General features: G+C 32.5%; 1 protein-coding gene across 3 annotated transcripts in view; it reads right to left on the reverse strand.

Moving 5' to 3' along the window:
- LOC127710442 (heat shock 70 kDa protein 12B-like) overlaps positions 1-3,650 on the reverse strand; it is a 45,127-nt gene extending 41,477 nt beyond the window's left edge. For all 3 annotated transcript variants that reach the window (XM_052216281.1, XM_052216280.1, XM_052216284.1), the window contains exon 1: positions 3,439-3,650. The gene's annotated coding sequence lies outside the window, so the exon portion shown is untranslated. The remainder of the gene's footprint in view (positions 1-3,438) is intronic.
- Between the last annotated feature and the right edge of the window lie 8,757 nt (positions 3,651-12,407).

Here is a 12,407-nt window from a genome sequence, read left to right on the forward strand (position 1 = left end):
GTGAAACTACCTATTCTAGAGGTGGCGTGAATCAGATGTGGATACTAAAAAATTCCAAAGATCTTTTAGAGTACATACAATCTAAGACTCTTTCATCTTGCAATAGTATTAAAACATATGACTTTTCTACAGTTTACACAAGTATTCCCCATTCCAAACTAAAAGACAAATTAAAAGAGTTGGTGCCGCTTTGTTTCATAAAAAAGAATGGCCAACGTGGATACAAGTATCTGGTCTTAGAAAGGGATAAATTCTTCTTAATTTGTAAAAAATCACTCTGATTCTGACAAAAAATTCTCTGAAACTGACATTATCAAGATGCCTGATTTTCTTGATCAACAACATATTTGTTACGTTTGGAGGACGTGTTTTTCGACAAACAATCGGCATTCCCATGGGAACCAACTGTGCTACTCTTCTTGCCGACTTGTTCTTTTATTTATATGAGGCTGAGTTCATACAGGAACTTCTCAGAAAGAAAGAAAGAAAAGAAGTTTGCAGTATCCTTTAACTTCACTTTCGGCTACATAAATGATGCTCTCTCACTAAATAATTCAAAATTTGGTGACTATGTTGAACGCATCTATCCCATCGAACTGGAGATAAAGGATACAACAGATACAGTTAAGTCTGTCTCATATCTTGACTTACATCTAGAAATTGACAATGAGGGTCGGTTGAAAACACAAAATTTTATAACAAAAGAGATGATTTCAGCTTCCCAATTGTGAACTTTCCATTTTTATGTAGCAACATTCCAGCAGCGCCTGCATACGGAGTATATATCTCCCAGTTGATACGATACTCCAGGGCTTGTATTTCCTATCATGATTTCCTTGATAGAGGGTTGCTGCTCACAATGAAGCTATCAAACTAAGAGTTTCAAGTGGTGAAGTTGAAATAATCCCTTCGTAAATTTTACGGACGCCATCACGAGTTGATTGACCGTTACGGAATATCCGTTTCACAAATGATAGCGGATATGTTCTTAATGTCGTAACTACAATCCCGTCCCCTTTTCCCGAATGTGACCTACCGAATTAGACTTATTACCGGGTTTGTACTAACATGAGCAACACGACGGGTGCCACATGTGGAGCAGGATTTGCTTACCCTTCCGGATCACCCCCAGTTTTTTTATGGGGCTCCTGTTGCTCAGTCTTCAGTTTTCTATGTTGTGTTTTGTGTACTATTGTTTGTCTGTTGGTCTTTTTCCTTTTTAGCCATTGCGTTGTCAGTTTATTTTCGACTTATGGGTTTGAATGTCCTTTTGGTATCTCTCGCCCCTCTTTTAATAGATTTACGAGATTTGAAAATAGGTTAAAAAGTATTATAAGAAAACAACCAAACTCCAAGGTATATTAAAAAAGGGGGAAGTCCACATAATCCGACAGAATAAAAACGCTCGACTATATCACAACTAAACTACTGTTGCATAAATTTACCTTTTACAATTACTAGTTCTAATGCAATTTTATTCATTGGTCAAAATTTACCTTCAAATCAACAATTGACATGTCAAAACTAAGGAGTGAACCGACATATTGAATTGCTTGGCTCAATAATTATTCGATTACTACAATATACAAGAAAACTGAACAACTCCGACCTCAAAAACGCCGATTTGATGTGATTTTATCCAAATTTGAATCGTAGAAGTAACGCAATAACCTTCAGTTTAGTATTTTCAATCTGTATGATGTCATGTCTTGCCATGACATTTAAGCGCCAAAATCGTTTCTGAAGTTTCGCGGAATTTTATTTTATTTCAACTTTATGATTTTTTTCAAGGTCTTCAGTATTTGTTTTCTTTTTGTAATGCAATAGTATCGGAATAACAGTACTGTAGTTGAATATATATTTAAGGAATAACTGTACTGAGTTGAAGAATTGCCGCCGTCAATTTGGATTTGATGGTCATAAATATCCGTTATACCGACACCGCTACGCATCGCCAGTACAACTGCATTTGTGACAATCAAATCGCCAATTGAAGGTGGCAATTCTTCAACTCAGTAAAATTATTCCTTAAATATATATTCATTGTCTATAAAAAAAAAAATGTAAATTTTTGTTGAGAACTTGCTTTGCATTTTTACCTGCATAATCTATAAAATGACTCATTCGAGAATTCAAATAGAGAAAAATATCGATTGAGTGACCATTCAATACATTATTTCACGAATGTCCGTAGCGTATGAGTTACTCTTAAGTGTTGATCGGTCACGAGTTGAATATTTTGATTTCTTAGTTCTGTTTTCTATATTCAAGTAAATTTTTGAGAAAACTGTCCATGTACTATGTTAAATTACTTTATAATGCAACGGACATCTTGACAAATGAAATCACATCTAGTAAAAAGTAAAACAGCAAAAATACCGCACTCCAATAAAACACACATACAATTTTTTCACAGTAATATTTTTACTAAGTAATAACAAATTCCTTAGTTTTTGATAGGTAGATAAAAGAATTACACAGAATAACTTATAATGCTAATAATTTACTTGAAACAGTGACACAGTTATAACGTGAAATTAAAATATATTTATAATTCAATTTGGTTAGAGTAGTTTACCTGTTGATCGTTTGTTTACACCTACACCCGAACATAAAGACAATAACGGCTCGCTCCTTTTGGGATTCATTCGATTCCCTCAGTACTTGTTACCTTGATTTGTATCTTTTAAATTGATTTATGAGATTACAACCTCGGTACACTACTGCTGTCTCTTATAAAGCATATCAAAATAACCTACATGATTGACCATTTGTTTTCTACTGCCCAGTACAGCGGAGCTGTTTAGTCTTACAAGCAAAATGCTAAACAGGCTCCGATGAAAACTCCGATGAAAAACAAAACTTATTACATATAAAAATAAGGGGATGTGGCATGATTGCCAATGCGACAACTCTCCACCAAAGACCAAATGGCATAGAAGCAACAACTATAGGTCATCGTTCGCCTTCAAAAATGAGCAAAACCCATATCGCACAGTAAGCTATAGAAGGTTATAGTTTATAAATAGCATATAGCGATATGTTTTGATGCTCTTACTGCGGATTTCGACAAAAAATGTCCTTTAAGTGGTGCTCCAATCCGAATTATGTGAGTAACTGATAACCTGCATGAATGATAAAACAATTTCTACTGTGCAATAGAGCTAAACTGTTTAGTCTTAAAACTAAAAATAATCATCAGGTTCTAATGAAAACCTTAACTGGTTTTCGTTTATGAATAACATAAAGCGATATATTGTTTGATGGACTTAATGTCAAAAAATGATCCTTAAGTGAAGTATGAATCATATTTAAGTTAAAATCGTATGTATAAAACTAACCTAGTAAATGTGTAAACTGGTGTAATCAATGTGGCATAATGTTTATATTCTTTACAAACAAGAAAATTCATATTTTTATCTCTTATAATTTACTTACTTGCTGGTATACTAGATGCTGCTTGATTTTGTATTCATTAAACTATTATTCAAGCGTTTTATTTTTAAACGTAATCTTGAACAATTACCTTCCTTCTAAACCATGTAAACGTGATAAAGTATATCGATCAACAGTTAAGGGTCAATACGTTGATATTCAGAAATGGTGTTGTTATCTATTATACAAACCAGGAAGAGTATTTTGCATTTTTCTTACTTACAATACTAAATTTAACTTAAATAGTCATGTATTGTGAAAAAAAAAGAGTTCCGAAATTTATTTGATTTGTAGTTACCTTTAAATTGTTAAAAGTAATTCAAGGTGAAGGTTATAAAAGAAACGTGTCAATATAAAAATAAGAAGATGTGGTATGATTGCCAATGTGAAACCTTTTCACCAGAGACCAAATGACATTGAAGTTTACAACTATATATCACCTTACGGCCTTCAAAAAATGAGTAAAACCCGAACCGCGTAGTCAGTTATAAAAGGCCCTGAAATGACAAATGTAAAACAATTTAAACGAGATAACTAACGGTTTATGTACCAAAACAATGAACGAAAAAAAATTATATACAGCAACACATGACACCCACTGAATTGTAGGCTCCTGACTTCGGACAGACACATACATAATGTGGCGGGGTTAAACATGTTTGAATGCGCCAACCCTCATGCACACTGAAAAAAATTTAAAACGTTTATTGACTGTTCTTCAGTACTAGTTTTACTGTGCTAGTCTGAAAACCCAGAATGGTACTAATATTGTAACATAATCATGATGTTGGTTAATCAGAAACATGTGTCGTTTGTAATGGAAAAAAGAGGCGGAAGATACCAAAGGGATACTCCAACTCATAATTCGAATACAAACTGACAATGCTATGGCAAAAAACGAAAAACGACGAAAAGACAAACAACAGTTCACAAAACACAACATAGTAAACTGAAGACTGTGCAACACAAACCCCAATTAAAACCGTGAGTGAATTATGGTGCTCCAGAAGGGTAAGCAGATCCTGCTCCACATGTGGCACTCGTCGTGTTACTCATGCAAGTACAAACCCGTGACAAATCTAATTCGGTAGGTAACATTCGAGGAAAAGAGAACGGGATTGTGGCTACGACAATGAGAACATATCCGCTATCATCTGTGAAACAGATATTCCATAACAGTCAAACAAATTTTAGAAGGGATGATTTCAACTTCACCACTTCCAGCAGCGCCTGCATATGGAATTTACATCTCCGAGTTGATGCGATATTCCACAGCTTGCATTTCATATCATGATTTCCTTGATAAAGGTTTGATTTCAAACCAAGAGTATTAAGTGCTGAAGTGGAAAGATGACGACGGAAATATACCAATAATCTTATCCGCAATCATTCTTTTTTTCAGGAAATGTGACTTACCAAATTAGACTATCACCAGTTTTGAACTTCCATGAACAACACGAAGGGTGTCACATGTGGAACAGAATCTGCTTACATCTGAGATCACCCCCTGGCTTTTGGTGGGGTTAGTGTTGCTCTTGTATTAGTTTTCTATGTTGTATTTTGTATACAGTTGTTTGATTATCCCTTTGGTAAACTTCGCTTATCTATTCATATCGATACAAAGATATCGATTATGTTGATATCGTGACTACATCGTTCCTTGGACATTATTGTTCGAAAAAGGGACAGAAAATCCCAAGGGGTCAATAAAATAATCATAAGTCGACGAAAACAGACTACATTATAAAAAATGCAAAAAGAAAGACGAAAACACTACACAGAAAACTAAAGACTGAGCAACACGACTATCCCACCCCTCCCCAAGAAAACAAAAACGGGTGTGAAATCAGTTCCTCCGGAAGCTTAAGCAGATCATAATTCATTAGTATCACCCGTCGTTTTGCTCATGGCATGTACAAATTAGTTGATACGTCGCATTTGGTGATTTCATAATCGAAATAACGGGAACAGGATTGTGGCTACGACTGTTGGAAAATAATTCATCAATAAAGCTAATAATGCTGGATCCTTTTCTTTCTCCCAGACAAGGTCCTGTAAAATGTCTGTCTCAAATGAATAAGGAACATGTCGTCAAGATGAGAAGCATAGTTGGTTTCCATTGGAATACCTACTGTCTGTAGAAAAAAACGTTTCCCAATAGTAGCAAATATTTTGTCAATAAACAAATCAAGTATCGGTCTAAGAGAACTTTTTGTTTGAATCAAGTTTTTTTTTCAAAGTATGATGTGTGTCTTCCTTAAACGAGATAACTGTATTTACATTGGTCATTTTTTTTTTTTATAAAAAAAATTATTATTTCAATCTATCTAAGTTTAGAATGATGATACTAGTGTAAAGGCAAGAGAACAATTGCACGAGGCAAGGAACTTTGATTTTCATCTAGTATAAATCTGCAGTTATTGTTGGAAATACCTTTCAAGTTGTGTTTTTTCTGCATCTAAGTGTGGTTAGGTAGATAAAAGAAGATGTGGTTTGAGTGTCAATGAGACAACTCTCAATCCAAGTCACAATTTGTAAAAGTAAACCATAATAGAACTAAACTAAATGTATATCAATAGACTAACATATCAACGATCAGTAGGCCACATCTAGTACCGGAAGAACTATCAAATCACTTGAAGGAGTACAGAGTTTCAATATCAAACAGACTACCATGTCAAATTTGTTTGAAATTAGAAAGAAATGGAGTATAATTAAAAACTAATTTGTAACGACAACCGGTAAACTAAAATTTGGTTATATCCAGATTTAACGATTAATCATTTCATTAGACATGAAAATTAATAAGTGATACGATGATGTGGCAATGTCAGATCCTGCTCCACATGTACAGCTATTTAACAAGGTCAATTTGTATAAAGTTAATGTTTAACACAATAAACATTCAGTTTCGTACATTCTAATTGAATCCGATTGGATTTTATCTGAATCAAGATTTTAGAATTACTGATGACTTCATGAAAATCTTTCCAGTTGACTGCATATATGTAGTCTACATTTTTATGTGATGATACATCTTTTTATGATTGTAATTAAATACGATAAGATATAACAAATTTTCCGACGATTGGAGAGACAAACAGGTGGGCGCAGGTACATTTTTGAGTCAATTTTTATTTATATTTTTATGACACAAACAGCATCAATATTGCTGTGTAAACATTGTAGTATAGTATTTTCATTCTTAAGATAACATATCAGGTGTTCGTCCGTCATATCGTTAAATATTAAGGTATTTGTCATTTGGATTTTCCTTCATCCTTTTTCGACATTATGTTTTAGTATTCTTAAAAATATATATTTGTGTACTTTAATACAAAGGCTGCTACCGGCACTTGTCTCTGAAAAAAATATTTCAAAGACAAGTGCCTGTGAAAGTCTGCTAGTTTTATTAAAACAGTTATTCTCAATTTTATTCTGTTATAAACCTAGACAATATATCAATATCTCATAGTATTAATAACTAAAAAGGCAATAGAAGTTTAGCAATACTGAACTCGTAAATCAATTGTGAATATATAACCAAACGAAAAAGAAAAACAGAGGGAGGCGCGTTGACTCAGAAAAGAGCTGAAACTGGTACGGCGTCAACATAGTAAGCGGCTCTTGATATGTATGCAAACCAAACAAAGCGAATATATACTCAGTACAAAAACCATATGAAAGTCTGAAAAATTCAAACACTATCAATCAACGGAACAAGTGAAAAACAACTGCCATATTCCTGACTTGGTACAGGTATTTTCCGAAGAAAATGATATAGAACATGGGACATGATTGGTAAATTCACAGGTTAAACTGTTAAACAACTTGTATTGTTGTCTTATGATTTAAGCCTGCCATAGTCACTTAATTCGTTTCGATCATCTATGGATCAACTAACTCGTGATGGTAACCGTAAGATTTTTCGACTTAATTCTTCTTATCATCCCGATGGGAGACTTTTGTTTACATTAGGAATCTACCCCTATGAATGCAAAATGTACAAATTGAACATGCACGTGTATAACGTATCAGTTGAAATGGACTTTGGTAAACCTCAATACGGCGGGGCAGATGGTATGTAAATTTCCGGAACAAAAAACAACGCAACCATTTTAGTTTCGGAATTATCCTCAGTTTTAGTTCACTAATTATATAAAGTTAAAATTCGCTAAACATCACAAATGTTATGAATCATATTTAGTGGGAAATAAGAATGGGAGGTATTCTACTATTTTTATTGTTATTTAATATGGATATGAGAAGGGGCACTTTAGATTAGTGAAATAATCTGAAATATTGGAGAATATTTACTAAGAAAATTTAAACACCCCCAAAAATAATCCTACATGCGCCTGTAAATTTAGAATGTATTTGAATTGTTTGAAATTAATCCAACCTCAATTTGTGAAAAATCCTCTGTCTCAAAAGTTTACCAACCTTACATGCATTTTTAAAAGATAGGAGAAAGAGGTAGCTTTTCAAATAGACTTTTTATCCTACAGCCCTCCGGAATTCTTTCAAATAGATTTCGGTTTAAACTGATATACAACCAGAAACAACAATAGCAGATCTTAAACAAGACAGAAGAACAGAGGTTGTTTAAGATTTTAATTAACTATATCCCACATACATAGCAATCATTTAAGTTCGTGCATGCTTAAAAGTCGATTGTTAACTTTTCCTGTTTATTCTCTTACGTGCTTTTTGTTTAAATGGGTTATTCTTGTTTTCTCCTAATCTTTATCTTTCTACTTTGAGAATTGAATTTGTTAACTTGTTTTTCTATTTGTAAAGGAAATTGGTGGGATTCAATAAGTAATCATTCTATCTAATCTGCTATCCAAGATTAAGGAAAAATCAAAAGAATAACAATTGCTCGAATCAAAGTTTAGAAGTAAACGTACTAGATAAACTTCACTTGGATGAAATCATTCTTAAACAGTTTCAGATTATCTACTTTTAATATTCTCATTTGAAATAAAGTCCTAAACAAATGTAGGAGGTTTATCCAGGGTACCTTCAGTTATAAGTTAATTAAATCTATTTAAGCTAAATTGAAATTTCAGAATGCAGGAGATTCATTAAACGTGCATATAACATTGAGTAATCCCGAGAATAACTTTCTCGTTCAATTCAAACACTTTAATATCTAACTCATGCAGAACATTGACACAATGACTGCTTATTGGATTGTAATCTCTTTTGGGACTGATAGTCATCAAGCAGAGATAGTGATCATTAATAGAAAAATGGGACGTCTGTAGTATTTTCTTCGATCCCGCAATAGGTTCTACACATTAATCAGATTCAAATTTAATTCAACAATAATACATATAACAAGAGGCTGTCGAGTGACAGTAAACCGGATTTTCCTGCAGAGGTCGAACCCTGAACAGTTGAGCAAGTATGGACACAACATTTAAGCTTAAAACAGCTCTGAATTTGGATTGTGAATGAATATTTAAAATAGATTATTATCTAATTAATAATGAAAATGATATTTGCAAATATGAACCCCCAAACAAGATCATGTAAAAATTAAACATTAAGACACACAACAAAAATAAAATACAACATAACAACTGTGACATCTACCTTCAAAACACACATGACTTAAAAAAAATATTTCTAAAGGAATTTTGACAACTAATGAACTTATGTTATCATTACTGGTTCATGGAATAAGTTTGAGTTATTTCCCTTTTAACAGAAATGGTTTAACTAATAAAGCAAACATAGTTCTCTAAAATTAGATATGATTAAACCACTAAAATTAGATATATCTATTTTCAAATTATAATCAAATATAATTAATAGTTCAAAATATTTTTTCTTTCATCTGTCACAAACTAATATAGATCTGCAACTTATCTATCAATGTCAACAACTTTGTCTATACAATGTAATGTAATGAAATATATCCTTTAATAAAAAGATTAATATCTAATTAAAGGAGTTCACTTCAACAAAAAAAATATGTATAGCATTCAGAAAATTAGTTTATACAGAATAACAAACAAACCTACCATAAAATTCTTCTAACAATTTACCAAAGAAAAGAAAAAAAAATCAAAAATGTCATTTATCATTCATACAATGTCTTTTAAAAACCTTTTAAAAAATGAGTTATTTCCCTTTGAACAGAAATGGAGTAATTAATAAGTATTACATCAAAAATTGAATTCTTGGGAAAGGACTATAAATCAACAACGAGAAAAGCTAAAATCGTGAATATTGAACTTGACCTTCATTTAGTCACAGGAAACAACATATCTAAATTTGAAAAAACTTCGTCAAAGCGCTTTCATGTTAATGAACGGACACTGTTTAGCAGCCGCCCGTCCGCCCGCCCGCCGTACATCCCCGAATAAATAACCGATTTTTCCTTCGAAAAATCGGTCAAAATATAAAAGATATAACAGGAATTACTAAAACTATGGGACAACTCAACAGACCCACCGTCATCTCCCCTACACAAACTCCTCCAAAATCAACCATTACGTACAATTTCAATAGAGAGTACCTAACCATACAGTTTAACAGATAAATAAGTGGTTTTACTGTGACTTGACTAAAAGTGTTTCTCTCCATCTATTGCAGTTCATTTAAACGTCTGGCCCAATTGCAATCAGACCTGCCAACTATCCCTATTTATGGGGGATATACCCCATGAGAGGTGTTAACCTGAATTTTGAAATTCTTTGTTATATAAACTGAAGACCTCAAAACAGGCATTCAAATGAGTTAAAAGGGTATTTAAGCACATATATACTCATTCAAACAAGATAGTAGTAGAATAAGAACATTTATGACAATAAAAGGGGAATTGTTGTAGAAAACAACATATCAAAGTGCAAAGTGATAAAATAAACCACACTTACAAGCATAAAATTTTGAAGAATAAATTTATTGTTATGTGTCATCTAAAAAGATAAGGTAGCAATTTTGGAATTGCTAAAACATGTCTGTGTTATTTATTTTTTAATGTTGTTACCAAGACATTTCTACTTAAGTTGTCATAAATTTAAAATCTAAAATACTCCATGAAATATACTTTTAGCTAAACTATGTTTTCATGAAGTTTAAAGGGAGATAAGACAGTGAGTTTTATCAATTTGAGGAATATAGAGTATTCCCCCTGGAAACTTATCAGTAACAACATATTGTAACTTTACATATATTTTACTGAATATTTCATTTAAAACTGGTGCCTAATTCTTATAAATATAGAAGACTTATTAAAAGAAAGATAGTATGAAAATTTGTTTGGACATTTTTATAGCAATTCAAAAATTACTACCTCTAACCTTTCAAATGGCTCTTTACAATAGCAATATATATAAAACAAATAAGCCATACCTTCATAAGGGGACGACCATTTGATATTCTGGGGGGGGGGGGGGGGGGGGGGGGGGGGGGGTTGGAGGGGGCAGGAGGATTTTGAAAATAAATAACTCAGCCTTGATAATAACAAAAATAAATAGTTTGTTCTGTGGTAGTTTGAAAATAAATAACCTGACTTACGATGTATTGAAAATAAATAACTCGGCAGGATTTTTAAGCCATTTTATAATACATGCTATTCTTAAGTATGAGATGGCACCAGATTCTTCCAAAACTCGTCTTTTTTCATATTTTTTCGGGAAAGACTTCCAAAATCTTTCAATAATACAATGTATAATTATTAATGTACTTGACATGTCTGAAAATGGGTTTCATTTAACTTGAGGTATATTGTCTCAGGAACATTTACCTCCCTTTTATTACAGGGCTGAAACTACATTAAGGCAAACACCTCATGTAGGAAATTTCAAAAACAAAAACTTGTCTTCATATCAAATTTTTTTAGCGGCGAGTGTCTTGCCAGAAGCAAGTTCTGTTCACCCTCTGACGTAGCCCCAGTTTTTCGGGATCCATGTTTCTCATTTATTTTTAGTTTTCAGTGTTATTTGTCTATTGTTTGTTGTTTTGTGTTTTATCTGTTCCTGGGTTTGTCTTTTGTTCATTGATTGCCCTTCTTTATTCTCTTAGTGTTGCATTCCATTTGTAATTTAGTAATTTAGTTTTAAACTTGAGTTTTATTTTATTTAAGGACTTTATATCTAATTTTACAAACTTCTTTAAATTGTATCCATCAGCCCCCTCTTAACTTAATTTGAAAAAGAAACAAATAATTGACAGGTATGAAAGATTTTCTGCAAGCCAAAACACCACTAAAAAAAAAAAAAAAACAGCAGCCACATACTTAGATATGTGAATTACATTTTTTGCTTTATCCTACATATTGGTCTTTTGATGTTGTCCCTAAAAACTATAAGTCTTACACTGAATCTATATATTTTGCTTTGAGACCAAAATATTGTTGAAAAAATAATTAAAACAGAACTTGTGTTTCAGATTAAGAAAGGGTCTGGGAAACACGCAGATTGCATGATTTTGCATCATTTTTCTATAGCTTCTTGGGGCCTTCAGCTGCATGACCCAAACCCTTCGCCGAAATTTTTTTCGCCTCACTCCGCTTGGCCATTTTCTTTGCCATTACTTTTAAAAGAGGCTAGTTACAGCCCACCTTTAATACCTTGTACGTATGCAATATATGCAGTTGGGAATTCAGAAGATTCACTTCCAGCATGTCCAGAGGAGAAGGATTAATTCTGATTTAATGGTACATAATGACTTGACTATACATGTATTATTTATTTAGGAATAAAAAAATGAATTTAAAAATTGTGTTTTCAAATATTATAAATATAATTGTGAAAATAAATAATCAGTCCCTTGTTTTAATGAAAATGAAAAATCATGCTTCAACAGTGCAGAAAATGACTGCATTTCTTTATAGAAGTTTGTTAAAATTTATGACCAGTTGAACACTTTGATTAGATAAAACAAGAAATTGCAATTCTGTCAGATTTTTGAATATTTTGCAATAGCTGGAGAGAAACACTTAATATCAAATTACAGTA

The sequence above is a fragment of the Mytilus californianus genome, unplaced genomic scaffold (assembly GCF_021869535.1).
Source record: "Mytilus californianus isolate M0D057914Y unplaced genomic scaffold, xbMytCali1.0.p SCAF_8, whole genome shotgun sequence".
In the NCBI taxonomy this organism is placed as follows: domain Eukaryota; kingdom Metazoa; phylum Mollusca; class Bivalvia; order Mytilida; family Mytilidae; genus Mytilus; species Mytilus californianus.